Below are 27,823 nucleotides of genomic sequence, written 5' to 3' on the forward strand. Positions count from 1 at the left end.
TCTACTTCCCTCTCTCCTCTTGCTACCCCTAGAATATACAGTGGATAGTAGATTTGCATAACTGTCTATTCTTGCTATCCCTGTTTTCCTTTCTCTTTCTTCTTCACTTGGACTCAGTTGCTATTTTTTCATGGACTGGAGACATTGACTAACTGGTATTGATTAAACTGTTTCAATCGCTACTTCAGTTGCTATTGTAATTCCTGAGGTTGGTGATTGCATTTGTCATAAAGATATTTAGTACAGTGTTGCTTGTACTCAAAACACAACAACTAAGAACAATAGAACATAACAATAAAAAACACATTAATCTAAAAAAATGGGTAGATCAAAAACAAATAAACCTGCTACTCCAATGAATGAAGACAAGAGCCCAGAAGAAACTACAAATCAGCGAGAAGTAACCATAGATAAGAAAAGTATGCAAGCAATAATAAACTTATTAATCACAGAAATGAAAACAACTTTGGAGGAAAGAATGGCAGTATTAGGGAAACACAAGTAGAGACCCCCAAGGAAAATACTTATTATCTTGAGGTAATTAGAGAACTGAAAGATGCAATAGCTGAACTGAGGAAAAAGCGGAGGGAAGGGAAAACAGACTAACAGAGGCAGAAAACAGAATTAGTCAGACAGAGGATGAGTTAGAGAAAACTAAGAGAGGTGAAAGAGCTCAAAAAGAGATTGAGCGACACTGAAAACAACAACAGAGACATATGGGATGATCTCAAAAGAAGTAACATTCATATAATTGGCCTGCCAGAGGAAGAAAGAAAGAAAGGGAAAGGAAATATTCTAGAGGAAATTATAGAAGAAAACTTCTCAGACCTGAATAACAGAAAGGACATTAAGATTCAAGAGGCCCAGAGAGTTACAAACATAATCAACCCAGAACTGAAGACACCAAGACACATTATAGTCACAATGAGAAGAAGTAAGGATAAAGAAAGGATCCTAAAAGCTGCAAGAGAGAAACAAAAACTCACATACAGGGGAAAACCATAAGACTATCAGAGTGACTTCTCCACTCAAACTCTAAAAGCCAGAAGAGAATGGCAAGATATCTATTGTGCCCTGAATGAAAAAGGGTTGCAACCAAGGATAATATATCCTGCTAGACTTTCATTCAGACTAAATGGAGGGAGCAAAACCTTCTTAGACAAACAACAGTTAAAGGAGGCAACGATCACCAAACCGGCCCAGAAAGAGGTTCTAAAAGACCTCTTATAAACAAGAACATCACTATAATATTTGCAATATATCAGAGCAAATAAAAATATGTTGAACAATGGCACTACAATACATTAAATCCATAATATCAATAAATGTCAATGGCTTAAACTCACCCATCAAAAGGCATAAAGTTGGGGAGTGGATCAGAAAACATACCCAACCATATGCTGCTTGCAAGAATCCCATCTTACACAACAAGATAAACACAGACTTAAAGTGAAAAGATGGAAAAGTATCACACAGGCTAATGGACCACACAAAAAGGCAGGAACAGCCATTCTCACCTCAGACACAATAGATTTTAAGTTAAATAAAGTAATAAAAGATAGTCAAGGACATTACATAATTATTAGAGGATCAATCAGCCAAGAAGACTTAACAATTACTAACATCTATGCACCCAATGAGGGACCATCTAAATACATAAAGCACCTATTGAAAGAACTTCACAAATACATCAATAGTAATACAATTATAGTGGGAGACTTTAACACCCCACTCTCACACTTAGATCAACAAAACAGAGAATCAACAAAGAAGACAAGAGAATTGAATGAAGATATTGAGAGACTAGACGTCTTGGATATTTTCATAGTCCTTCATTTGAATACACATTCTTTTCAAATCCACATAACACATACTCAAGGATAGACCACATGTTAGGCCACAAAGACAGCATCAATAAATTCAAGAGCATTGAAATCATCCCAAGTATCTTCTCAGACCACAGTGGAGTAAAACTAACATTGACCAACAAACAGACAATTATTTAAAGTAACAGACTTTGGAAACTAAACAACACACTCCTTAAGAACCACTGGGTCAGAGATTCACCAAGCTAGAGTTCTGAAAGAAATGGAAAAATTCCTAGAAGCATATGCCCTTCCAAAACTGAACCAAGAAGAACTACAAAATCTAAATGCACCAATCACAGACAAAGAAATTGAAACCGTTATTAAGAACATCCCCAACAACAAAAGTCCTCGACCAGATGGCTTCACAAACGAATTCTACAAAACTTTCAGGAAACAGTTAGTACCCATATTTCTTAAGCATTTCCATAAGATTGAAGAAACAGGAATACTCCCTTCCACCTTCTATGAAGCCAACATCACCCTGCTACCAAAAGCTGATAGGGACAGAACAAAAAAGGAAAACTACAGACCAATATCTCTGATGAACATAGATGCCAAGATATTAAACAAGATCTTGGCCAACAGGATACAGCAACATATCAAAAAGATTGTTCATCATGACCAAGTGGGATTCATCCCAGGAATGCAAGGCTGGTTCAACGTCCGTAAGTCAATCAATGTCATTCACCACATAAATAAAAGCAAAGCCAAAAACCACATGATTATTTCAATAGATGCAGAGAAAGCCTTTGACAAAATCCAACACCCATTCATGCTCAAAACTCTACAAAAAATGGGAATAGATGGGAAATTCCTCAAGAGAGTGGAGTCTATATATAGCAAACCTACAGCCAAAATCATACTAAATGGACAGAAGCTGAAAGCATTCCCCCTCAGATCGGGGACTAGACAGGGCAGTCCACTGTCACCGTTACTCTTCAACATACTATTGGAAGATTTTGCCATAGCAATCAGGCAAGAGAAAGAAATCAAAGGAATACAGATTGGAAGGGAAGAAGTCAAGCTCTCACTATTTGCAGATGATATGATAGTATACATAGAAAGACCTAAAGAATCCAGCAGAAAACTACTGGAAGTTATTAGGCAATATAGCAAGGTATCAGGCTACAAAATCAATGTACAAAAATCTGTGGCATTTCTTTACGCAAACACTAAATCTGAAGAAGAAGACATCCAGAAATCACTACCATTTACTGTTTCAGCAAAATCAATCAAATACCTAGGAATAAAGTTGACCAAAGAAGTGAAAGACTTGTATGCTAAAAACTATGAGTCGCTATTCAAGGAAATAGAAACTAATACCAAGAAATGGAAAGATATCCCATGTTCATGGATTGGAAGAATAAATATCATCAAAATGAATATTCTCCCCAGAGCCATATACAAATTTAATGCAATACCCATCAAAGTTCCACCAAGCTTCTTTAAGAGAATAGAACAAACGCTACAATCATTTATCTGGAACATGAAAACACCTAGAATTGCCAAAACCATCTTGAGGAAAAGAAACAGAAATGGAGGCATCACACTCCCAGACCTTAAACTATATTATAAAGCCATCATCATCAAAAAAGCATGGTACTGGAACAAAAATAGGCACACAGACCAGTGGAACAGAATTGAAAGCCCAGAAATAAATCCCCACACCTATGGACATCTAATCTTTGATAAGGGGGCCCAAAGGATTAAATGGAAAAAGGAGACTCTCTTCAATAAATGGTGCTGGGAAAACTGGGTTGTAACATGCAGAAGAATGAAATTGAACCACTTTATCTCACCAGAAACAAAAGTCAACTCCAAATGGATCAAAGGCCTAGATGTCAGACCAGAAACAATCAAATACTTAGAGGAAAACATTGGTAAAACACTTTCCCACCTACACCTCAAGGACATCTTTGATGAATCAAACCCAATTGCAAGGAAGACTAAAGCAGAAACAAACCAATGGGACTACATCAAATTGAAAAGCTTCTGCACATCCAAAGAAACTATTAAACAAACAAAGATACGCCTCACAGAATGGAAGAAGATCTTCACATGCCGTACATCAGACAAGAAACTAATCACCAAAATATATAAAGAGCTCAGCAAACTTAGCACCAAAAAAGCAAATGACCCCATCCAAAAATGGGCAGAGGATATGAACAGAACATTCACTCCAGAGGAAATCCAAAAGGCTGACAAATGTATGAAAAACTGTTCCAGGTTGCTGATTGTCAGAGAAATGCAAATTAAGACTACATTGAGATACCACCTCACTCCTATAAGAATGGCATACATCAAAAAGGACAGTAGCAACAAATGCTGGAGAGGCTGTGGTGAAAGACTAACCTGTTTGCATTGCTGGTGGGAATGTAAATTGGTCCAGCCTCTTTGGAGAGCAGTCTGGAGAAGTCTAACATGGCTAGAAATAGTCCTTCCATATGCTCCAGTAATTCCTCTCCTGGGGTTATACCCCAAGGACTCCATAACACCCTAAAAAATAAGGTGTGTACTCCTATGTTTATAGCAGCACAATTCATAATAGCTAAAACCTGGAAGCACCCCAGGTGCCCAACAACAGATGTGTGGCTGAGAAAGCTGTGGTATATATACAAAATGGAATACTATACAGCTATCAAGAACAATGAACCCACCTTCTCTGATCCATTTTGGACAGAGCTAGAAGGAATTATGTTAAGTGAGCTAAGTCAGAAAGTTAAAGATGAGTATGCGATGATCCCACTCATCAACAGAAGTTGAGAAAGAAGATCTGAAAGTTTTCTTCCTTTATTTCCTCTTTGACCCAGAAGTTGTTAAGAAGTGTACTGTTGAGCTTCCACATTTTGGGACTGTTACTAATCTTTTGTTAATTGTTAAATGTTAGTTTAATTATATTTCTCCCAGTCCTGGAATCTTAGGATAGGCCCCATTTTCCCACATGCCTCTCCCAATCCATATCAAATAATATTGCATCTGCCGATCGCAACATCTTCAACGCGATGATTGCTACCTCAACATTCCTCAGATCAGACTGTGTCCAGAGACTTCAGGTGTGGAATGACAACCCTTCAGCTTCATTACTGGGGTGAGACCTTTCCTTTCATAGTATTCTCTAATTCCATCCCAGGTGGTTCACTTTCTGACAAAGACCCAAAACCTAGATATACACCAGGTTCTGTGAGAGAGAGCATATGTTCACACGTATCCATAAACTACTGCAATATATATACCTGAAAGCAGAAGTACACTAGAGTTTGCAGTGAGTACCCCCCCAACACTTCCTCTCCACTATTCCAACTTTTGGGTCCATGATTGCTCAACAATTTGTTTGGCTTTGTATGTTAACTCTCTTTTCAGCCACCAGATTCCAGATGCCATCAGGATGCTGGCCAGGCTTCCCTGGACTGAAGACCCCACCAATGTATCCTGGAGCTCCACTTCCCCAGAGACCCACCCTACTAGGGAAAGAGAGAGACAGACTGGAAGTATGGACCGACCAGTCAACGTCCATGTTCAGTGGGGAAGCAATTACAGAAGCCAGACCTTCTACCTTCTGCAATCCACAACGACCCTTGGTCCATGCTCCCAGAGGGATTAGAATGGGAAAGCTATCAGGGGAGGGGATGGGATATGGAGATTGGGTGGTGGGAATTGTGTGGAGTTGTACCCCTTCTACCCTATGGTTTTGTTTATTTTTCCTTTCTTAAATAAAAAATAAAACAAATAAGACCAACCAATGGTGATGATATGGATAAACTAAAACATTTACCCATTATTTCTAGAAGTGGATATTGGTAAACAAAACAACCAAAAATCTAAATTTTGAATATTTTTTATTGTTATGTAGTAAACACACATGTACTTTTTGAAATTTGGGGGAAAAACTGGTAGCACATTGGACTTATACCTTATATGCCTGAAGTTCCTGGTTTGATCTATAATGCAGCATGTAACAGAGTGGTGCTTTGGTGTCTCTCTCTTTCTCTCTAGATATATATATATATATATATATATATATATATTTTATAAGTGAGCAATTCCATTCCTAGGAATTTATTAAAAATGGAAGAAAATGTAGGGAATGTTATTCTTTATTATTGTTGTTGTTGTTGTTATTTATAAAAAGGAAACATTGGCAAAACCATAGGATAAGAGGGGTACAACTCCACACAATTCCCACCACCAGAACTTCATATCCCATTCCCTCTCTTGATAGCTTTCTTATTCTTTATCCCTCTGGGAGTATGTACCCAGGGTCATTATGGGGTGCAGAAGGTGGAATATCTGGCTTCTGTAATTGCTTCCCCACTGAACATGGTCATTGACAGGTCGATACATACTCCCAGACCATCTCTCCCTTTCTCTAGTGGAGCAGAGCTCTGGGGAATCAGGGCTCCAGGACACATTGCTGAGTTTGTATGTCCAGGGAAGTCTGATTGGCATCATGGTAGCATCTGGAACTTGGTGGCTAAAAAGAGAGTTGACATAAAGAGCCAAACAAATTGTTGACTGATCATGAACCTAAAGGCTGGAATAGTGCAGAGGAAGAGTTGGAATTGTCTCCATTTTTTTAGATAGCTAGTAGGCCTATTTTATCTATAGGGAATGATATTCTTGACAGTGATCTTTGCCAACATTTTTTTGGAACTGAAGCCAAAAGCATAAACAACAAAATGGAAAATTAAAAGTGGTATTACACTAAAATAAAAAAATGGAGGCAAAAGAGAAATTTCACCAAAATGAAGACAAAAATCTACCAAACAGGAGAATATATTGCCAAATACTATCTTTGATAATATCTTAACATATAAATATGTAGGGAAGAGAAAGAACCCAATAATTATACATTCTGATTAAAGTATAGGCCCAGGATGTAAAACAACACACACACACACACACACACACACACACACACACACACACACACACACACACACACACACTACCAATAACTACAAGATAATCATTTGGTTAATGACAATTACTCACACACAGACACCTATAATACCCCTACCCCCAGGCATATGTAATGACAGAGTTTTATTTAGTAATAGAAAAGAAGGGCCCTACTATCTGCAACAACATGAGTGAATATGAAGGACATTATATTAAGTAAAGAATCCAGAAAAATACAAATATTGTATGACCTCATTATATGCAAACACATCCTCATAGAAAATGAGACTATTAGCAGTTTCCAAGGGCTGGGGGTGATGAAAATGCTCATTGAAGAACACAAACTTTCAGTTATATGTTTTGAAAAATCTTAGGATTTAATGTACTACATAATGACTAGTCAGCAATACTGCACTGTGGATTTGAAAGACATGAAAGTAATGATTTAATAACATAGCCACAAACTGACGATTATGTGAGTTAAGAGACTGCTAATCATTTACTCATATGTGTATATAGTCACTCAGCACCTTATCTACTACACAGTGTTACATGTCAATACATACTGGTAGTGAGAAATTAAGAGAGGTTTATAGAAAACTATACTGAAATTATCATTATCTCAGAAACTCTTATGTAACTCTATAATTATTTATCATTTATTATCTAAGGAAAATTCACTATGTGTATAGTATTTTGGTGTTGTATTATTCATTTAATTTGTTATAAATGCAAAGTTTTACCCAATAAGTCATTTGGCTACCATTGTCTATGTGGAAAATCATTTTTTCTTTTAATTATTTTTTATATTTGCAGAATTATAACTTCAATTATTCTATCTCTATCAAAACTATAATACTATTATAATTTTACAAATACATATGAATGCAACGCTTATGGAGGAAGACACATTGTAATATTTTTTTTGAATTAGCAAACTTTAGGTACAAATATACCTTAAACTTAAATTCCTAGAATATTCTGCACTTTTGAGACTAAATAGAAAATCTTAAAATTCACTCTGAAGAAAATTTTATTGATTATGTTAGCTTTCTTATACTGGTATGCAGAATGATGTTTTCTAATTTTTCTTCCTGTATATTTTGTTTTCCAAACTGATTACCTCCACTAAGCTGGGCATAGCACACACTGAATTTATTCCTTGTATAGTCACATAGAGAAACTGAAATATTTTCAGTGAGGGATCAAGAGTCTGATGACATCTAACTACAATGCCAGTGTGGAAGAATTAAAATAACCACACAGGAGCAACCTGCTTCAGTGTTTATCTATGTTTATAGCAATGCAATTTGTAGTAGCCAAAATTTGGATGCATCCAATGTGTTTTAACCTGATTCTCCTCCCATAATATTTTGAGTTTCAGGTAGACCCACCCATTCCCCTAGCTCCATGGTTCCTCCTGGAAGGAATTTGACTAGGATAACACCTCTAATCTCTCTGCATCCATGATTCATAATCACTCATAAGAAAGCATGTGACATATTTAATAGACACGTCTGGAAACAAGAAGTAGGTACACATGGTTCTGCCTCTTGTGAGCTCTTATCTGCCTGAATGCAGAACAATTTCATTTGGAGCTGATTTCTACTAAGTCACAAAAAGTCATCAGTTATACCTACAACTGGGAAGTTTAATTTAGCTCTGGGATGAGGTATTAGAAAGTCTATTAATGTACACTCCTATGACAACAACCCTGTAAACCACAATTTCCTCAATAAAGTGAGACTGGAAAAAAATATTATTTTTAAGTCTATTCAGATCACAAAAAGCTATACTTTTCAGTTCAGATGCTACTGATAATTGATATTTTAATCTCACACTGAGGCCTGAGTCTGTTTTTAATTATTTATTTACTGAGTGGTTTAAAAAGGGTTTCATGTGCTGATACCACCAAAATGCAATTCATTAGTTTTGCTATTTACCATTAATATATCCACATATATAGTTCCTATGTCTAGCCTTCTCAGTTATCAATATCTGACATGACCATACTGCATTGTCATAACTGGTGAACTGATATTGAGGTAATAATAAAAACTACAGTTCATATTTGTTTAAATTTCCAATTTTTTTTGATCCACTGTTCTTGTTCAGTCCCTGTATCCTTAAGGACACAATACATTTAATTATTAAATCTCCTTAGAGTTACCTAGATTGTGATGGTTTTTATTGATTTTTTTTTTTTTTGCTTTGAATGACCTTGAAAGTTGTGAAGAATACTATTTAGGCTTTGTAGTGTAGACTTCCTTTTTCTTTCTTTCTTTCTTTCTTTCTTTCTTTCTTTCTTTCTTTCTTTCTCCCTTTCTTTTTATTTTTCTTTTTTTCTCTCCAGAACACTGTTCAGCTTTGGCATATGGTGGTACTGGGGATTGAACCTGGAACCTCAGCCATCACAGAGTGTGACTACACACACCTAGACAGCAGAGCTTACTACACACCCAGGCTACTTGTATAGTTGATTGAGACCACATATGTGTGGTTCACTGTTGATAGAAACATTACAGAATGCATGATTTGCTATATTATATTATTGCTCAGATTTTCCCAGCTCTGGCTACTAAAGACACTTTACTTACATTCTGTTTTCTTTTGAAACATAACCCTTCATTATCGCTGTGTATGTGGGTTATTATGCTTGAGCACTTCTTCATTTACTGGTACTAAAAGTTGCCCCAGATTCACTTTGTACTCCCAGACTAGACATTTCTCCAAGGAACTCTGATTTCTTGGTTGAAGAATGATACTAAAAGTCAAGATCTTGGAGCTAGATGGTGACTTTCCTACTTGGTGGAGCCCTTGAACCTGGGTGAAAAGCCAGGTTTAAACTCCCAGTCCCCACAAGATGTGAAGTACTGCTGTGTCTCTCTGTTTCTTCTTTTTTGTCTCTCTTTTTCGTGTATCCTCTATCAGAAAAGGGAAAAAAGTGGCCTTCAGGAATGGTAGCCATGCAGGCACTAACTGAGTCCTAGCAATAGTTCTGGTGGCAAAAGATAAAATAAAATAAAATAAAATAAAGATCTAGGCACTGAATTTCTAGAACTTTTAGAGCATGGAAATAAATGTATTAGATTGACAAGACAGCTCACTTGGATAGTGAACTTACTTTGCCATGCATAGGATCCATGTTCAAGCCTGCCCCTTAACCCCACATGGAAGGTTGTTTTGGTATCATGGTGTCTTTCTCTCTTTCTCTGTCTCTGTCTGCCTTTCTGTCTGAAAATTTTGGCCTGTAGTGCTGAAGCCCAAGTGATGACTAAATAAATAAATATTAAAGAAAAAGAACACAAGAAAATAAGTGTAAAGTGTGTGTATACTAACTCATGTATACACTGAACTATAAGTATTTCTAGTAAGAAATGCTCTTATTTGCATGTACATTGTGAAGCATAACTCATATTTCCAACTCTAGGCTCTTAGCAAATGTTTCATTCTAGATCTTTTCCATTGTTGTCTGCACTCATTTGTCCATCACTGAGAGATCTGACTTTCACTATTTTTTTGCTCAGTTTCAGTAAATTTGTCTTGGCATTTCTATGTGAGACTGGGAAACAATTCATGACTTACAGTTCAGTGTTTATGCATTTTTTTTTGTTTTTAAACCTGCCCTTATTGCAAAGTTAGTTAAGACAGTGTCCTTTCCCTATTTGTTTCTTTGAGGTTCTAAAGTATGTTTCGAATACAGTTGTATTCTACTGTCACAATCAGTTTAAATTCCCATAGTTTCTTAAATATTGTTATATTTATTTGCATGAATAAATATTTCTTTACTTTGCTACATATTTAAATGTGTTTTGACAAATCCATATCTTACATTAATTAAAAAATAAAGAACTGTAGACAGATTTCATTGGGGTATAAGAAAATGGGGAGTTTATTACATAGCAGTACTGCTGTACAGGCACAGTACCATTTAGGTACAGTAAAGTAGGCAGTGAGGCAGAAATATTGGTTAGCTATTATGACCAGAAGCCATGAATCTCTTAAGCTAAATTTACCACAGTTTGTTTATACGTGTTCAGGTCCTGAGAAAAGCACCAAGGTAGAGGTAAAGGAGAACATATAGGAAAAGAGAGTTTTGGCAGGCTGGCTCCTAAATCACTTCTGACACACCCACAATTCCTTATGGGTTTATGTAAGTCCTCAGCCTGATGTCAGTCATATGCTAATTACATAGCCATATGCTAATTTCATTCATGTCCCAACAATTCCCCACTGCTAGTATAAACATGGACAAGATGCTCAGAGTCTGTGCCCATGTGCCTATACTGTCTGACAAGCACTATAAACAGAAGTTTCACAAGAAAGAACATTGAAAGAATTTGAAGTCACTGGTACTTAATAGTTCTGGAAAAACAAGAAATTCAGTTCAAATTCTACCTAATCTAAGTCTTCATATTAAAAGCTTAGTTATATCAGTTCTTCTTATTCAAATAAATGTTTGCATTTCCCTTTTTCTAAATTTATTTCTTTATTTGTTCATTAATTTGATAGAGACAAAGAAAAATGGACAGAGAAAGGGGAGAGAGAGTGTATGAGAGAAAGGGTGATACCTGCAGCACAGTTTCACCACTAATAAAGCTTTTGCTTTACAAGTGAGGCATGGGAACATAAACTTGCGTCTTGTGCACATTGTAATTTATACTTGACTAGATGGGCCACCACCTGGCTAAAATGTCTGTACTTCATTAAGAACTAACAAGCAATATATCTGCCCTACTGTCTATTTTACTGTACCTAAATATTACCATGTCCGTACTGCAGTACTGCTATGTAATAAACTCATTTGCTTACATCCCAGTGAAATCTGCCTAAAGTTTTTATTTTTTAATTACAATAAGACAGAATGTGTGTCTTTCAACCCATTCAAATACATTCTGCTACTATATGAAAATCTTGTTGATATAGAAGTAGGGCATAGGATGCTCTCAAGGTATTCTGTTTAATTAAACTTATGTATTGAGGACATGGATTCCACATGTGTTTCTGTGTCCAGGCCTTCAGGGATGTAGCTCTCTCTTTTTCATTGGCTGCAGCATTTTCAACTTACTTCTTTGAAATTTTATTTTATTTATAAAAAGGAAACACTGACAAAACCATAGGATTAGAGGGGTACAACTCCATACAATTCCCACCACCAGAACTCTGTATCCCCTCCCCTCCCCTGATAGCTTTGCTATTATTAACCCTATGGGAGTATGGACCCAAGGTCATTGTAGGATGCAGAGGGTGGAAGGTCTGGCTTCTCTAATTGCTTCCCTATTGAACATGGGCATTGAAAGGTCCATCTATACTCCCACCCTGACTCTCTTTCCTTAGTGGGGAGGGGCTCTGGGGAAGCTGGGATCCAGGACATATAGGTGGGGTCCTCTGTCCAGGAAAGTCTGGTTGGCATAATGCTAGCATCTAGAACCTGGTGGCTAAATTGAGAGTTAACATATAAAGCCAAACAAATTATGACTAATCATGAAACTAAAGGCTGGAATAGTTCATATGAAGGGGGGGTGTCTCCTTTTTGTAGATAGCTAGTTAGCATATTTTTAGTTATATTCCACAAAACATTCACTACAGAAGCGATCCAAACAGCTAACAAAAACATGGAAAATTCCTCCAGGTCACTGATTGTCAGAGAAATTAAAATACTGAGATAGATACCACCTCACCCCTGTGAGAATGGCATACATCAAAAAGGACAGCATCAACAATTGCTAGAGAGGCTGTGGGGACAGAGGAACCCTTCTGCACTGCTGGTAGGAATGTAAATTGGTCCAACCTCTGTGGAGAGCAGTCTGGAGAATGCTCACAAGGCTAGATATGGACCTTCCATTGCTGGGCTAGTTTTGTGGGTGGGAAAGAGATGACCAGGGACTCATGGCTGAGCTAGGATGCAGTTCAGTCTTTATTGATGAGGAATGCAGTGCAAGCTAGCTATCGCTAATTACAATCCTGTCCTATATTATACCTCCTGAGGTGGAAGTGTCAGGTCAGAAGAGGATGTACATAGGATAGGGGGTGGGAAGAAGGAAAAAGCCCATGAACCAGTGGGGATTAAACCAATGTGAACAAAACAATGATTATGTAAATAGATCACAATGTCAAGCAATGCAACAGAAGGGGTCTTAGAAGCAGAATTTAGAAGCAGACCAACACTTTCACCTTTCTTTTTAACTAATGGCCACAGTATCAGGAGTGTGGGGTGAACAGAAACCTATGTCATACAGGCATTTTCAAAATAACTAGCACAAGACATGGAGGAACAAGTAAGAGAGCAGCAAGAACCAGTGTGATGCCAAGGGGAGGCCTGAGGAGGTCGTTTCATGCCTCAAAGGGCAAGGTCTAGAAGGAGAAAGGGCGTTTCTTGCCTCTGGGGGTATCTCTTGCCTCAAAGGGTGTTTCCTGCCTCTGGGGAGAGGACCTAGTAAGGAGGGGGTTTCCAGCTTCTGTGGGCAGGGCCTGCAGGCAAAGTGGCATGGTCTATAGAGTCCCAAGGCAGCTAGCTGCAAAGTCTATGGATTGCTGTAGTCAGTCTTTGAGAAACCCAGCAGCGTAAAGGGAAACTGCTGTAAAGTTGCGTAAAGTGTCCAAGAGGTGTACCAGTAAGTCCGATAGAAGTGTCAGTCCAAAACAGATGACCACGGAAGAAATGCCAGGGGATGATATGCTGCATGTCTGTCTCAATGGGGAAGGTCAGCCACCAGAATTCCACTTTCCTGGAGGGAGTGAGCTTTGGAGTCTATGAATCTGTTTCTTCAGGTAGTGCCAGGTCACATCATTGGTTTGGGGGGGGGGTGTTGTAGGCATGCCATCTTGTGGGTGATGTCAGAGGACAGGAGTCCAAATAGATTTCAAGGGATTCCACTTGAGCAGATGCTTTTTCATGTGAATACTTGACAACTGTAATTCACTTACTTGTGAAACAAAACTTGTAGCAGATTAGAAGTTTACTATAATTGATAGCTCCATTATAATTGGAAGTCCTTTCTAGTATGATTTTAAGGTTGTTTAACCAGTTTAAAATCAATAAAAGAACCATAGTTAGAAACCTCAAGCATGAGAATCATTAACATAACCATTGCACTATCCACCCGCCCATACTCATACAGTTTTCAGGATTAAAAGTTTCTCACTTATACCAAGAATTTAAAAAAAAATCAAAAGAGAAAAAAACAATTTTTTGGATTGTTTCTGGATGTCTCTAGAAACCATGGCTGCATCCAGCATTTTTTTAAGTCAATGTCATACAAAAATTCAGTCATTCAAATAACTCTGTTACGAAATGCAACTGAAAGCAGACAGAAAAATTAAGATATTCAGAGAGAACAATGAGTGGGGATATGAGAGAAAAGTGGTAGGCAGTTTTTGCTTCTTTCACCTTGAACCAGATTATCCAGATCTCACCATGTTGCATCATGAGTCCCCGGAGGATGTCCTAGTCCAAAAATCTCCTCGAAATTCCATTTACGGTGCTCCTGACTGTTCCTGCGAGATTACTGCAGGCACCCATTTTTAAAAACGTCTTCCCATCAAAGAAAGAATTGAATCAGGAGGGTGGAACTAACCACGTGTCTCCATTCTTGAGGACTTACAGGTTACTGTAGAATGCTCTTCAAGTTAGAGTAGTCCTTCTCCAAGGAAAACATGCTAGAGGGAGTCCAGAAAGTCCAAGGAAAAATCTCCGCACATCTCCCAAGCTCTACAATCACAGTCATAAGACACCAAAGTGTGGCCCAGATCAAAATGTAGTCCTTCTCCTCGGGAAACATGAGAGAGGGAGCCCAGATAGTTCCAGGGGAAATCTCTGCACATCTCCCAAGCTCTACAATCATGGTCATAAGGAACCAAAGTTCCTGGTCAAGGAACCAAAGTGTGGCCCAGAGCAAAATGTTCCAGAGACAGAGAAACTGTGTCATGAAGAAAGAGTAGAGGCTTTGGGAAACCTCTTCATGAGCAGAAAGTCAATCCATGGTGGATTCGTAGCCAAGTTTACTTATCTGGGAGATGGGCTGGCTAGGTCCCTGTTCAGGGTGCCAGATGCCAGGCTAGCTTTGCAGGCAGGAGAGAGACGACCGGGGACTCATGGCTGAGCTGGGACACAGTTCAATCTTTATTGATGAGGAATGCAGTGCAAGATAGATATCTCTAATTACAATCCTGTCCTATATATACCTCCTGAGGTGGAAGTGTCAGGTCAGAAGAGGATATACAGTGGATAGTAGATTTGCATAACTGTCTATTTCAGCTATCCTTGTCTAGTCCTGAGGGTTTTTTTTCTTTTCACCGCTCTTTAATTACAGCTCTTGTTCTAATCTTTTCCCTTTTCTCTCTCTTGTCTTTTTATTTATCTTGTCATACACTTCTTCCTTCTTTGCCTTTCTGAATTTGTGAATTATTTTGGGGAAGAAATCTGACTCAGAGTGGACTCTCTATGTGTGTATCTCTGCTCTAGTTCCCTTTCCCCTCTTGTTACCCCTAGAATATACAGTGGATAGTAGATTCGCATAACTGTCTATTTTTGCTATCCCTTATTTCTTTTCTCTTTCTTCTTCACTGGGATTTGGTTACTATTCTTTCATGGACTGGAGAAATTGTTTGGCTAACTGGTAGTGATTAAACTGCTTCAATACTTGCTTCAGTTGCTACTGTAATTCCTGAGGTGGGTGAGTGCAATTGTCATAAAGGTATTTAGTACAGTGTTGCTTGTGCTCAAGACACAACAACTGACGAACAACAGAGCATAAAAAAAAGAAACACATAAATCAAAAAAATGGGTAGATCAAAAACAAATAAAACTGCTACTCCAATGAATGAAGACAAGAGCCCAGAAGAAACTACAAATCAGCCAGAAATAGCCATAGATAAGAAAAGTATGCAAGCAATAATAAACTTATTACTCACGGAAATGAAAACAACATTGGATGAAAGGAATGACAGTATTAGGGAAACAGTTGAGACCCCCCAAGGAAAATATTGGTTATCTTGAGGCAATTAGAGAACTAAAAGCTGAAATAGCTGTAATGAAAAAAGAAGCTGAGGCACGGGAAAGCAGACTAACAGAAGCAGAAAACAGAATTAGACAGAGGATGAGTTAGAGAAAATAAAGAAAGATGTGAAAGAGCTTAAAAAGATATTGAGAGACACTGAAAACAACAACAGAGACATATGGGATTATCTCAAAAGAAGTAACATTCACATAATTGGTCTGCCAGAGGAAGAAAGAGAGGAAGGGGAAGCAAACATTCTAGAGGAAATAATAGAAGAAAATTTCCCAGACCTTAATAACAGAAAGGACATCAAGATTCAAGAGACCCAGAGAGTACCAAACAGAATCAACCCAGACATGAAGACACCAAGACACATCATAGTCACAAGGAGAAGTAGTAAGCATAAAGAAAGGATCCAAAAGGCTGCAAGAGAGAAACAAAAAGTCACATACAAGTGAAAACCCATAAGATTATCTGCAGATTTCTCCACTCAAACTCTAAAAGCCAGAAGAGAATGGCAAGATATCTATCGTGCCCTGAATGAAAACGGGTTTCAACCAAGGGTAATATATCCTGCTAGACTTTCATTCAAGCTAGATGGAGGGATCAAAACCTTCTTAGACAAACAACAGTTAAAGGAGGCAACCATCACCAAACCGGCCCTGAAAGAGGTTCTAAAAGACCTCTTATAAACAAGAACATCACTATAATAGTTGCAATATATCAGAGCAAACAAACAAACAAAAATTTTTTTTGAACAATGGCACTACAATACATTAAATCCATAATATCAATAAATGTCAATGGCTTAAACTCAACCATAAAAAGGCACAGAGTTGGGGATTGATCAGAAAACATAATCCAACCATATGCTGCTTGCAAGAATCCCATCTGTCACAACAAGATAAACACAGACTTAAAGTGAAAGGATGGAAAACTATCATACGGGCTAATAGACAACAAAAAAGGGCAGGAAAAACCATTCTCATCTCAGACACAATAGATTTTAAATTAAATATAGTAATAAAAGATAAGCAAGGACACTACATAATGATTAGAGGATCAATCAGCCAAGAAGACTTAACAATCATTAACATCGATGCACCCAATGAGGGACCATCTAAATATGTCAAGCACTTACTGAAAGAGTTTAAAAAATACATCAATAGTAATGCAATAATAGTGGGAGACTTCAATACACCACTCTCACACTTATAGATCAACAAAGCAGAGAACCAACAAAGATATAAGAGAATTGAATGAAGAGATTGACAGACTAGACGTCTTGGACATTTTCAGAGTACTTCACCCCAAAAAAACTGGAATACACCTTCTTTTCAAATCCACATTACACATACTCAAGGATAGACCACATGTTAGGCCACAAAGACAACATCAATAAATTCAAGAACATTGAAATCATCCCAAGTATCTTCTCAGACCACAGTGGAGTAACACTAACATTTAACAACAAACAGACAATTAATAAGTCACAGAATTTGGAAACTAAACAACATACTGCTTAAGAACTACTGGGTCAGAGAGACACTAAAGCAGGAAATTCAAATGTTCCTGGAAACAAATGAAAATGAAGACACAACCTATCAAAATATTTGGGACACAGCTAAAGCAGTACTGAGAGGGAAACTATAGCCATACAATCACATACCAAACACCAAGAAGAAGCTCAAATGAACGACCTTACTGCACACCTCAAGGACTTAGAGGAAGGGGAACAAAGGAACCCTAAAGCATCCAGAAGGACAGAAATCACTAAAGTTAGAGCAGAAATAATCAACATCGAATATAAAAGAACCATACAAAAGATCAATGAAGTCAAATGTTGGTTTTTGAAAGATTAAACAAAATTGACAACCCCCTAGCCAGACTCACCAAACAAAAAAGAGAGAAGACTCAAATTAATAGAATTGTAAACGATGCAGGAGATATCACAACTGACACCACAGAACTCCAGAGAATCCCGTGAAACTTCTATAAAGAACTATACGCCACCAAGCTAGAGAATCTGGAAGAAATGGAACAATTCCTAGAAGCACATGCCCTCCCAAAACTGAACCAAGAAGAACTACAAAATCTAAATGCAGGAATCACAGACAAAGAAATTGAAACCGTTATTAAGAACATCCCCAACAACAAAAGTCCTTGACCAGATGGCTTCACAAATGAATTCTACAAAACTTTCAGGAAACAGTTAGTACCCATACTTCTTAAGCTTTTCCATAAGATTGAATTAACAGGAATATTCCCTTCCACCTTCTATGAAGCCAACATCACCCAGCTACCAAAAGCTGATAGCGACAGAACAAAAAAGGAAAATTACAGACCAATATCTCTGATGAACATAGATGCCAAAATATTAAACAAGATCTTGGCCAACAGGATACAGCAGCATATCAAAAAGATTGTTCATCACGACCAAGTGGGATTCATCCCAGGAATGCAAGGCTGGTTCAACATCCATAAGTCAATCAATGTCATTCACCACATCAATAAAAGCAAAGCCAAAAACCACATGATTATCTCAATAGATGCAGAGAAAGCCTTTGACAAAATCCAACACCCATTTATGCTCAAAACTCTACAAAAAATGGGAATAGATGGGAGATTCCTCAAGATAGTGGAGTCTATATATAGCAGACCTACAGCCAACATCATAATCAATGGACAGAAGCTGAAAGCATTCCCCCTCAGATCGGGGACTAGACAGGGCTGTCCACTGTCACTGCTACTATTCAACATAGTATTGGAAGTTCTTGCCATAGCAATCAGGCAAGAGAAAGAAATCAAAGGAATACAGATTGGAAGGGAAGAAGTCAAGCTCTCACTATTTGCAGATGATATGATAGTATACATAGAAAAACCTAAAGAATCCAGCAGAAAACTACTGGAAGTTATTAGGCAAGGTATCAGGCTATAAAATCAATGTACAAAAATCAGTGACATTTCTTTATGCAAACACTAAATATGAAGAAGCAGACATCCAGAAATCACTCCTGTTTACTGTTTCAGCAAAATCAAAAAATACCTAGGAAAAAAGTAGACCAAAGAAGTGAAAGACTTATATACTGAAAACTATGAGTCGCTACTCAAGGAAATAGAAACTGATACCGAGAAATGGAAAGATATCCCATGTTCATGGATTGAAAGAATAAATATCATCAAAACAAATATTCTCCCCAGAGCCATATACAAATTTAATGCAATACCCATCAAAGTTCCACCAAGCTTCGTTAAGAGAATAGAACAAACACTACAATCATTTATCTGGAACCTGAAAACACCTAGAATTGCCAAAACCATCTTAAGGAAAAGAAACAGAAATGGAGGCATCACACTCCCAGACCTTAAACTATATTATAAAGCCATCATCATCAAAGCAGCCTGGTATTGGAACAAAAATAGGCACACAGACCAGTGGAACAGAATTGAGAGCCCAGAAATAAATCCCCACACCTATGGACATCTAATCTTTGATAAGGTGACCCAAAGTATTAAATGGAAAAAGGAAGCTCTCTTTAATAAATGGTGCTGGGAAAACTGGGTTGTAACATGCAGAAGAATGAAATTGAACCACTTTATCTCACCAGAAATAAAAATCAATTCCAAATGGATCAAAGACCTAGATGTCAGACCAGAAACAATCAAATACTTAGAGAAAAACATTGGTAAAACACTTTCCCACATACACCTCAAGGACATCTTTGATGAATCAAACCCAATTGCAAGGAAGACTAAAGCAGAAACAAACCAATGGGACTACATCAAATTGAAAAGCTTCTGCACATCCAAAGAAACTATTAAACAAACAAAGATACGCCTCACAGAATGGAAGAAGATCTTCACATGCCGTACATCAGACAAGAAACTAATCACCAAAATATATAAAGAGCTCAGCAAACTTAGCACCAAAAAAGCAAATGACCCCATCCAAAAATGGGCAGAGGATATGAACAAAACATTCACTACAGAGGAGATCCAAAAGGCTAACAAACATATGAAAAACTGCTCTAGGTCACTGATTGTCAGAGAAATGCAAATTAATACAACACTAAGATACCACCTCACTCCTGTAAGAATGACATATATCAAAAAGGATAGCAGCAACAAATGCTGGAGAGGCTTTGGGTACATAGGAACCCTTTTAAATTGCTGGTGGGAATGTAAATTGGTCCAGCCTCTGTGGAGAGCAGTCTGGAAAACTCTCAGAAGGCTAGACATGGACCTTCCATATGATCCAGTAATTCCTCTCCTGGGGTTATACCCCAAGGACTCCATAACACCCAACTAAAAAGATGTGTGTACTCCTATGTTCATAGCAGCACAATTCATAATAGCTAAAACCTGGAAGCAACCCAGGTGCCCAACAATAGATGAGTGGCTGAGAAAGCTGTGGTATATATACACAATGGAATATTATGCAGCTATCAAGAACAATGAACCCACCTTCTCTGACCCATCTTGGACAGAGCTAGAAAGAATTATGTTAAGTGAGCTAAGTCAGAAAGATAAAGATGAGTATGGGATGATTCCACTCATCAACAGAAGTTGAGTAAGAAGATCTGAAAGGGAAACTAAAGGCAGGACCTGACCAAATTGTAAGAAGGGCACCAAAGTAAAAACCCTGTGGTGAGGAGTAGACATGCAGCTTCCTGGGCCAGTGTGGGGTCGGAGTGGGTGGGAGGGATGGGTCACAGTCTTTTGGTGGTGGGAATGGTTTTTATGTACACTCCTAGTAAAATGTAGTCATATAAATCACTAGTTAATACGAGAGGGGGAAAATTAATTGTATGTCTCGAAGTTTTTCAAAACACAAACTGAAACTTTTCAATATATAGGCTGTGTAATTGATATGCAGACTCTCTCAAAAGCCTAGACCTAGTAGATCAGAAGCAACTAATAGCACAGCTATATACAAGATACTTGGTACTGTACAGCAAACCCTAACAAAAGGACTTTTCAAAGTTAACCCAATTACCAAATAATGTGATGATAACATTAACTATCGATTATCTTTTTGAAACCTAAGACAGCAGGAACCTCTCATCTCCATTATAGAGCCTCTACTTCCCCCAGTCCTGGAACCCTTGGATAGGGCCCACTTTCCCATATGCCTCTCCCAATCCATATCAAATAATATTGCATCTGCCGATCACAACCTAACCAACACAACGATTGCCACCTCAACATGCTTCACTTCAGACTATGTCCAGAGACTTCACCTGTGCTATGACAACCCTTCAACTTCATTACTCAGGTGAGACCTTTCCTTTCACTCTATATTCTAATTCCATCTAAGGTGGTTCACTTTCTAACAAAGTCCCAAAACCTAGATGTACACCAGTTTCTGTGAGAGAGAGCATATGTTCACATGTATCCATAAACTACTGCAAAATATATGCCTGAAAGCAGAAGTACACTAGAGTTTGCAGTGAGTGCCTCCCTAACATTTCCTCTCCACTATTCCAACCTTTGGGTCCATGATTGCTCATCAATTTGTTTGGCTTCGTATGTTAACTCTCTTTTCAGTCACCAGGTTCCAGATGTTATCAGGATGCCGGCCAGGCTTCCCTAGACTGAAGACCCCACCAATGTGTCCTTGAGCTCCACTTCCCCAGAGACCCACCCTACTAGGGAAAGAGAGAGGCAGAATGGGAGTATGGACTGACCAGTCAATGCCCATGTTCAGCAGGGTAGCAATTACAGAAGCCAGACCTTCTACTTTCTGCAACCCATAATGACCCTGCGTCCATGCTCCCAGAGGGATAGAGAATGGGAAAGCTATCAGGGGAGGGGGTGGGAAATGGAGATTGGGTGGTGGGAATTGTATGGAATTGTACCCCTCCTACCATATGGTTTTGTTAATTAATTCTTTCTTAAATAAAAAATAAATTAAAAAAGAAAAAGAAAAAGATTTGTTTTCCGTCTCCGCTCTGGATCTCCTCTCCCTCCTCCAAGTTGTAGCCTGACAGTTGTGGTATATATACACAATGGAATACTATGCTGCTGCTAAGAACAATGAACCCACTTTCTCTGACCCATCTTGGACAGAGCTAGAAGGAATTATGTTCAGTGAGCTAAGTCAGAAAGATAAAGATGAGTATGGGATGATCCCACTCATAATCAGAAATTGAGAAAGAAGTACTATTCCCTTCTGTGGTACTAGATGCAGCAGGATGAGATTGCTTCTCCAGATAGTAGAAAATCCCTAAATAGCTCTCTAGTGAATACCCTCCATCCAGAGTCTATAATGTTCTTAACATGAATAGACCAGAGGTTGTTCACAATGGACACACCTCTCTCCCCTTTAGAGAGTTTTCAAAATATCTACCATTCAGACTGTCACCCTGAAAACTTTACAGAGTTCCTAGAGGGAAAGTCCATAAAAGTGTTGTGATTTTCTTGTGACTATTGCTCACAGAAGTTTCTCATTCTGATACAAGTTCCCAATTATCCTTCAACATCTTAACAGATTTGCTAGCCTTCCAAGTGGTTTATAGGACCAAAGAGTTCTGTTTCATTTGAGAAAATGTCTAGTACTATTTATCTCTAAATGCACCTGCTACTACAAATTTAGAGGTGAAATATGCCCCATGACTTTAGTGCATTCTTTATATTCAGTTTGTTTAGTTTATTCTGATTGTGAGAGCATGCGTTGAGTACTGTATATTTGGCAATAAAACTGAAGTTTCTTTATGTATGTTCATTTCAATTAGCTAATATATGATAGACCATGAATTCAACTTCCGGGTTTTCTTTTTGTTGTTGTTGGTTTGTTTTTTGACTCCAGAGTTATTGATGGGGCTCAGTGCCTGTATAACAAATTCACTGCTCTTGGCGGCCATCTTATTTCCATTATTGCTGTTGGTATTGTTTCTATTATTATTATTGTTTTCGCTGCCATTGTTGTTGTTGGATAGGACAGAGAGAAATTGAGAGAACAGGGGAAGAAAGAGAGAGAGGGAGAAAGATAGACACCTGCAGATCGGATTCATCACATATGAAGTGACCGCACCCCCTGCAGGTGGGGAGCTGGGGACTCAAACTGGGATACTTGACCCATTTCCTGTGCTTCATTCTATGTATGATTAACCCGGTGTACTACTGCCTGGCCCCCTCAACTTCAGGTCTTCTGTTGGTATGTCCTGTTTACTCTCCAATTGCTTGACCTCAAATGGCATACTGAGCCATCTTATTATAACATTACATGACTTTTAAACAACTGCTATATTACAAAATATAGAATATGTAACTATAGATACTTTAAAGGAAAAGAAGACATAGTTCTATTCTAAATCATTCTCTAATTGGAAGATATTTTAAATCATGTTCTCAGGTCTTATGTAGCCCAACAACCTATAGTCAGGAGTCTACTTCTAGCACTAATATCTTTAAGTAACTTATATTAGGTTACTACTTTAGATAACCCATTATTCTGAAATTCTGATTCCCATAATTTATTTTTTAATAAATACATAGGAGCCAAATCTTGACTTGAGTGAAAATGCTTGAAGAGAATATGTGACCATCCTGGTGTTATAATGTCACAGTGTCCAAAGGATGTTATCATGCTTCATCTGCCACTGAATTTATTCACTTGTTTTACCAGGCACAAAGCTAACAGATAATTTACAGTGAAAGACAATTTCAGATAGTGAAACCTAATTTTTAAAATATTTATAGACACCATCAGGCTGGATTAGTGGTTATGCCTGTGGACTCTGAGACAGACAGACAGACAGAGTTTTCAGGTTCAAAACCTGTCCTTACCAGAATCTGGTGACTCACTGGAAAAAATATTTATAGAATTGAAGTGTTGACTTAATATCATGAAAATAATACTTAGTAGTCTGAAATAGTGAGCTTATTAATGTAAAGTATAAATGTCTGAGTAGTGAGAAAAGCATTACTTTTCTAGCTGAATGTTAATGAGAACAAGAGAGAAGAACTTGAGAAGTAAATGCCAAGACCTCTCAAAGGGAAGTTAAATGGCAAACAGTACACTATTCAGATTGCATGATGATTTGAATAGAAAAAAAATGTGGAGAATTGAGCCATCCTCTAATTTACATTAACATATACACTCAATACTAATAAAAAAATCTACACCAGCACAATGAGTATTACGTTCTCAGAATGAGCCAGCATATTGCTTTATTCATATTCATTTACAATTGGAATGTGAATAATACAGTAGTGAATATACAGTGGGTAGCTTTTCATCAAGTGCTTTTGTCCCATTATTCTGCCAGTGAGTATGAGAGGGACACAGTTGCTTTGAACAGGTTCCCTGGATGCCTCAATATACATCATTCCTCTGAACTCTCTTGTTAACATCTAGCACTTGAAACTATCACTGGGAAGCTATTAGAGAATCACTCTCCAAATTGCAAAAAAAAAACTATAAATTTCTGTGTGTGTATGCCTGTGAGTAACCTTGGACAATGACTATTTTAGAAAATAAAAACCTTGGGAGTTGGGCAGTAGCACAGTGAGTTAAGTGTAAGTGGCGCAAAGCACAAGGACCGGCATGAGGATCCAGATTCGAGCCCCCAGCTCCCCACCTGCAGGGGAGTTACTTCACAAGCGGTGAAGCGGATCTGCAGGTGTCTATCTTTCTCTCCCCCTAGCTCCCTCTCCTCTCTCCATTTCTTTCTGTCCTATACAACAATGATGACATCAATAACAACAACAATAATAATTACAACAATAAAAAAAGAAAAGAAAAACCTGTCTCTCTGACTTCAGTTCTATAAATGCTCGGTATACCTAGTATTTCAGAATGCCTTGTAAGATCAAGTTAAAGCCATAAGTTCTTTCTAAAAATATATTATTGATTGACATCAACTTGATTGACTGGTATTTTGGATAGATATCTAAAAAACTCAGAGGCAAGGGAAGAAAGAGGAGTAAGAGAAAGTCACCAACTGCAGCTCTGTATCATTGTTTGTGAAATTTCCTTCCAGCAGGTGGGGACAGGAAGCTTGAGCCCAGGACCTTGAGCTCCATAATATGTGCACTCGATCAGTGCACCACCATCAGGCCCCAGGCTATAACTTCTAATGAAGTCATAACTTTGCTTGTCCTTTTTATTCTGCACCTACTCGAGTCCTGCCATTCATATTTTCTGCCACATTTTCTACATCTCTGTCTGGTCTTTTATGGTTATAGACATTGCTGTACTTCCAAACTTATGGCACTAGGTTTTGGATTCCTCTGTTTCTTTATTGTTGTTGGGATAGGTTAAAGGGAGATTCTATCACAGGTCCCTGGACCAGTTTATTGCTATGTGATATAAAAAAAAATAGAGTGTTGCTGCTGTGCTTCTACTCCTTGGAAGTCATATCATAGAAGAATTGCTTTCTCCTAAGTGCTTAGAGCACAAGCAGGATTTGTTTTCTTGGCTTGATGCCAGAACCTGAGTAGCGACATGGCTTTATTCTTGGTTAGTTTTTCCCTTAATAACTGATGAGTGTTTGTGGGAAGCTCAATATCCTGATGCCCCTGAATTCACAGGCTAAGCACCTTGAAATCCCCATCTTACTGACACTGAGAGTGTACTTTTCTGTGTAACTATCAAAATAGTTTCAACTGCCACTAAGCATGTCTTTTTAAAAAATATTTTATTTATTTATTTATTTTCCTTTTTGTTGTCCTTGTTTTTATCATTGTTGTGGTTATTATTATTGTTATTATTGATATAGTTGTTGCCAGATAGGACAGAAAAAAATGGAGAGAGGAGAGGAAGACAGAAAGGGGGAGAGAAAGATAGACACCTGCAGACCTGTTTCACTTCTTGTGAACCGACCCCCCTTGCAGGTGGTGAGCCGGGGAGCCAAACCGGAATCCTTATGCCAGTCCTCCATTTTCATAACTCAGTGTGCTACAGCCCGACCCCCTAATCATATCTTTTTAAATGAGAATCTCTCCCTCCTTTTCCATCCATTGACAACATATGCTTATATCCACTTGTGGCCAAGTGATTTTGTTCAGAAATTCCAGTTGTAATTTGACCAGTTTTCAGGTGATATTGCTTATACTAGTTGATCAAGGGAAATAAGCACCATAGCTGTTACTCTCTGGCCAAACTCTTGAAGTTGCAAGGCTTATTTTCCTGACTAGTTGTTTGTGTCTGAGCAGACTACAGGGCTTTAGTTCTCATCCATATTTTTTTCCCTTTAAACACTAGTGTGTCCTTGTGTGAAGTTAAATATCCTGTTGCTGGAAGAGTTGGGCGTTAGCCACAGAGGGTTAATCGCAGGTGGCGCAAAATGCAAGGACAGGCATAAAGATCCCAGTTCAAGCCCCCGGCTCCCCACCTGCAGGGGGGGGTCACTCCACAAGCTGTGAAGTAGGTCTGCAGGTGTCTATCTTTCTCTCCCCCTCTCTGTCTTCCCCTCCTCTTTCCATTTCTCTCTGTCCTATCTATCAATGACAACATTAATAACTACAACAATAAAACCAAGGGCAACAATAGGGAATAAATAACTAAATATTTTTAAATATATATCCTGTTGCTGTGGAGTTCACAGGTTAAACACACAAAAATTGTTTACTTTCCTGCTACCAACAGTATGTTATGATGAATAACTACTAAAATGGACTCAACTGTCATGAAACACAGCTTGTTACATCCTGAGAATCTCTCTCTCTCACCCTTTTCCATCTACTGACCACATATGCCTGCACCCACCTATTGTTAAGTGAGTGTCTCAATAAAACACAATTGTTACTTAATACATTTTCAATGTTTTAACTAGTTGATCAGGGGAGTGAATTGAAGCAGATACTAATTCATGGCCATGCCTCATGAAGTCTTTGGGGCTATTCAAAATCTTAAGACTCAGGGAAAGAAAGACAAAAGAATAAAGGAAAAAAATCAGAACCTAAAGTATAAACTGTCAGAGGTTTTTATCAATATATAGCAGTAATGAAATTACTGAAAGAAAAATAATGTTCATCTTTCATGTTGTTTTGTTTGTGAATTTTTTTTCCTCCACAGTTTTCAGTGGGGTTTATTGCTGGCACTATGAATATACTTTTCCTGGTGACCATTTTTTCCATTTTATTAAATAGGACAGAAAGAAATTGAGAGAAGAGGAAGAGGTAGAGAGGGATAGTGAAAGAAAAGGGAGAGAGAAAGAAACCTGCAGATGGACTTCACCTCTTGTGAAATGTCCTTCCTTTAGGTGGAGAGTGAGAGCTAGAACCCAGATCCTGCAAAGTCCTTGCACATAGTACCATGTGTGGTGCTTAATAGGGTGTGCCACCACCAGGCGTTTGTTTGTGGACCATTGTCCTCATGCATGAAGAATTTCACTTTTCCCAGGCTGACATTTTAATTAAGATAGAGAGATGAAGAGAGAGGAAGAGAGAGAACACCACAGGGCTGAATCTCCCTTCAGTGTCCCAGGCCTCACATAGGACAAAGTACACACACTGCATGGTGAGGTATCTCTTTAACCTCTGAATAAGGTTTTAAAATGAAGAAATAGAATGTATTTGTAGATAAAGAAGTGCAGTTATTCACAGACGGCATGATCTTATATAAATCAACTAGCATTTATATAATTATGATATTAGCATCAGTTCTTAAATGTACTCAGTTGCTTTTCAAAGTACAAAATTAATACACAAAAAATCTGTTGTGTTTTATATACCACAAGGAAAATTCAGAAAGAAAACTAAGAAATCAAACTAATTTGCAGTATCATTCAGAGGAATAACAGATTTAAAATAAATTTAATTAAATCGGTGAGGTACTTGTGCATTTATAACTACGAAACTGCTTAAATAAGTAAGGGAGCAGATAAAAGAAAAGAAACACCTTGTCAATATTAATAAGGAGCAGTCTACAGATGTAAATTTCTATACAAGTTCTAGCAGTCTTTTATTTTATAGAAATGAAGATTGATCTGAAGATCAGCTTTTGTCAAATTTCAATTTTAATTAATTTATTTTATATTTATTCCCTCTTGTTGCCCTTGTTTTTTTACTGTTGTATTTATTATTGTTGTTATTGATGTTGTTATTGTTGGA

The sequence above is a fragment of the Erinaceus europaeus genome, chromosome 3 (genome assembly GCF_950295315.1).
Source record: "Erinaceus europaeus chromosome 3, mEriEur2.1, whole genome shotgun sequence".
Classification (NCBI taxonomy): Eukaryota; Metazoa; Chordata; class Mammalia; order Eulipotyphla; family Erinaceidae; genus Erinaceus; species Erinaceus europaeus.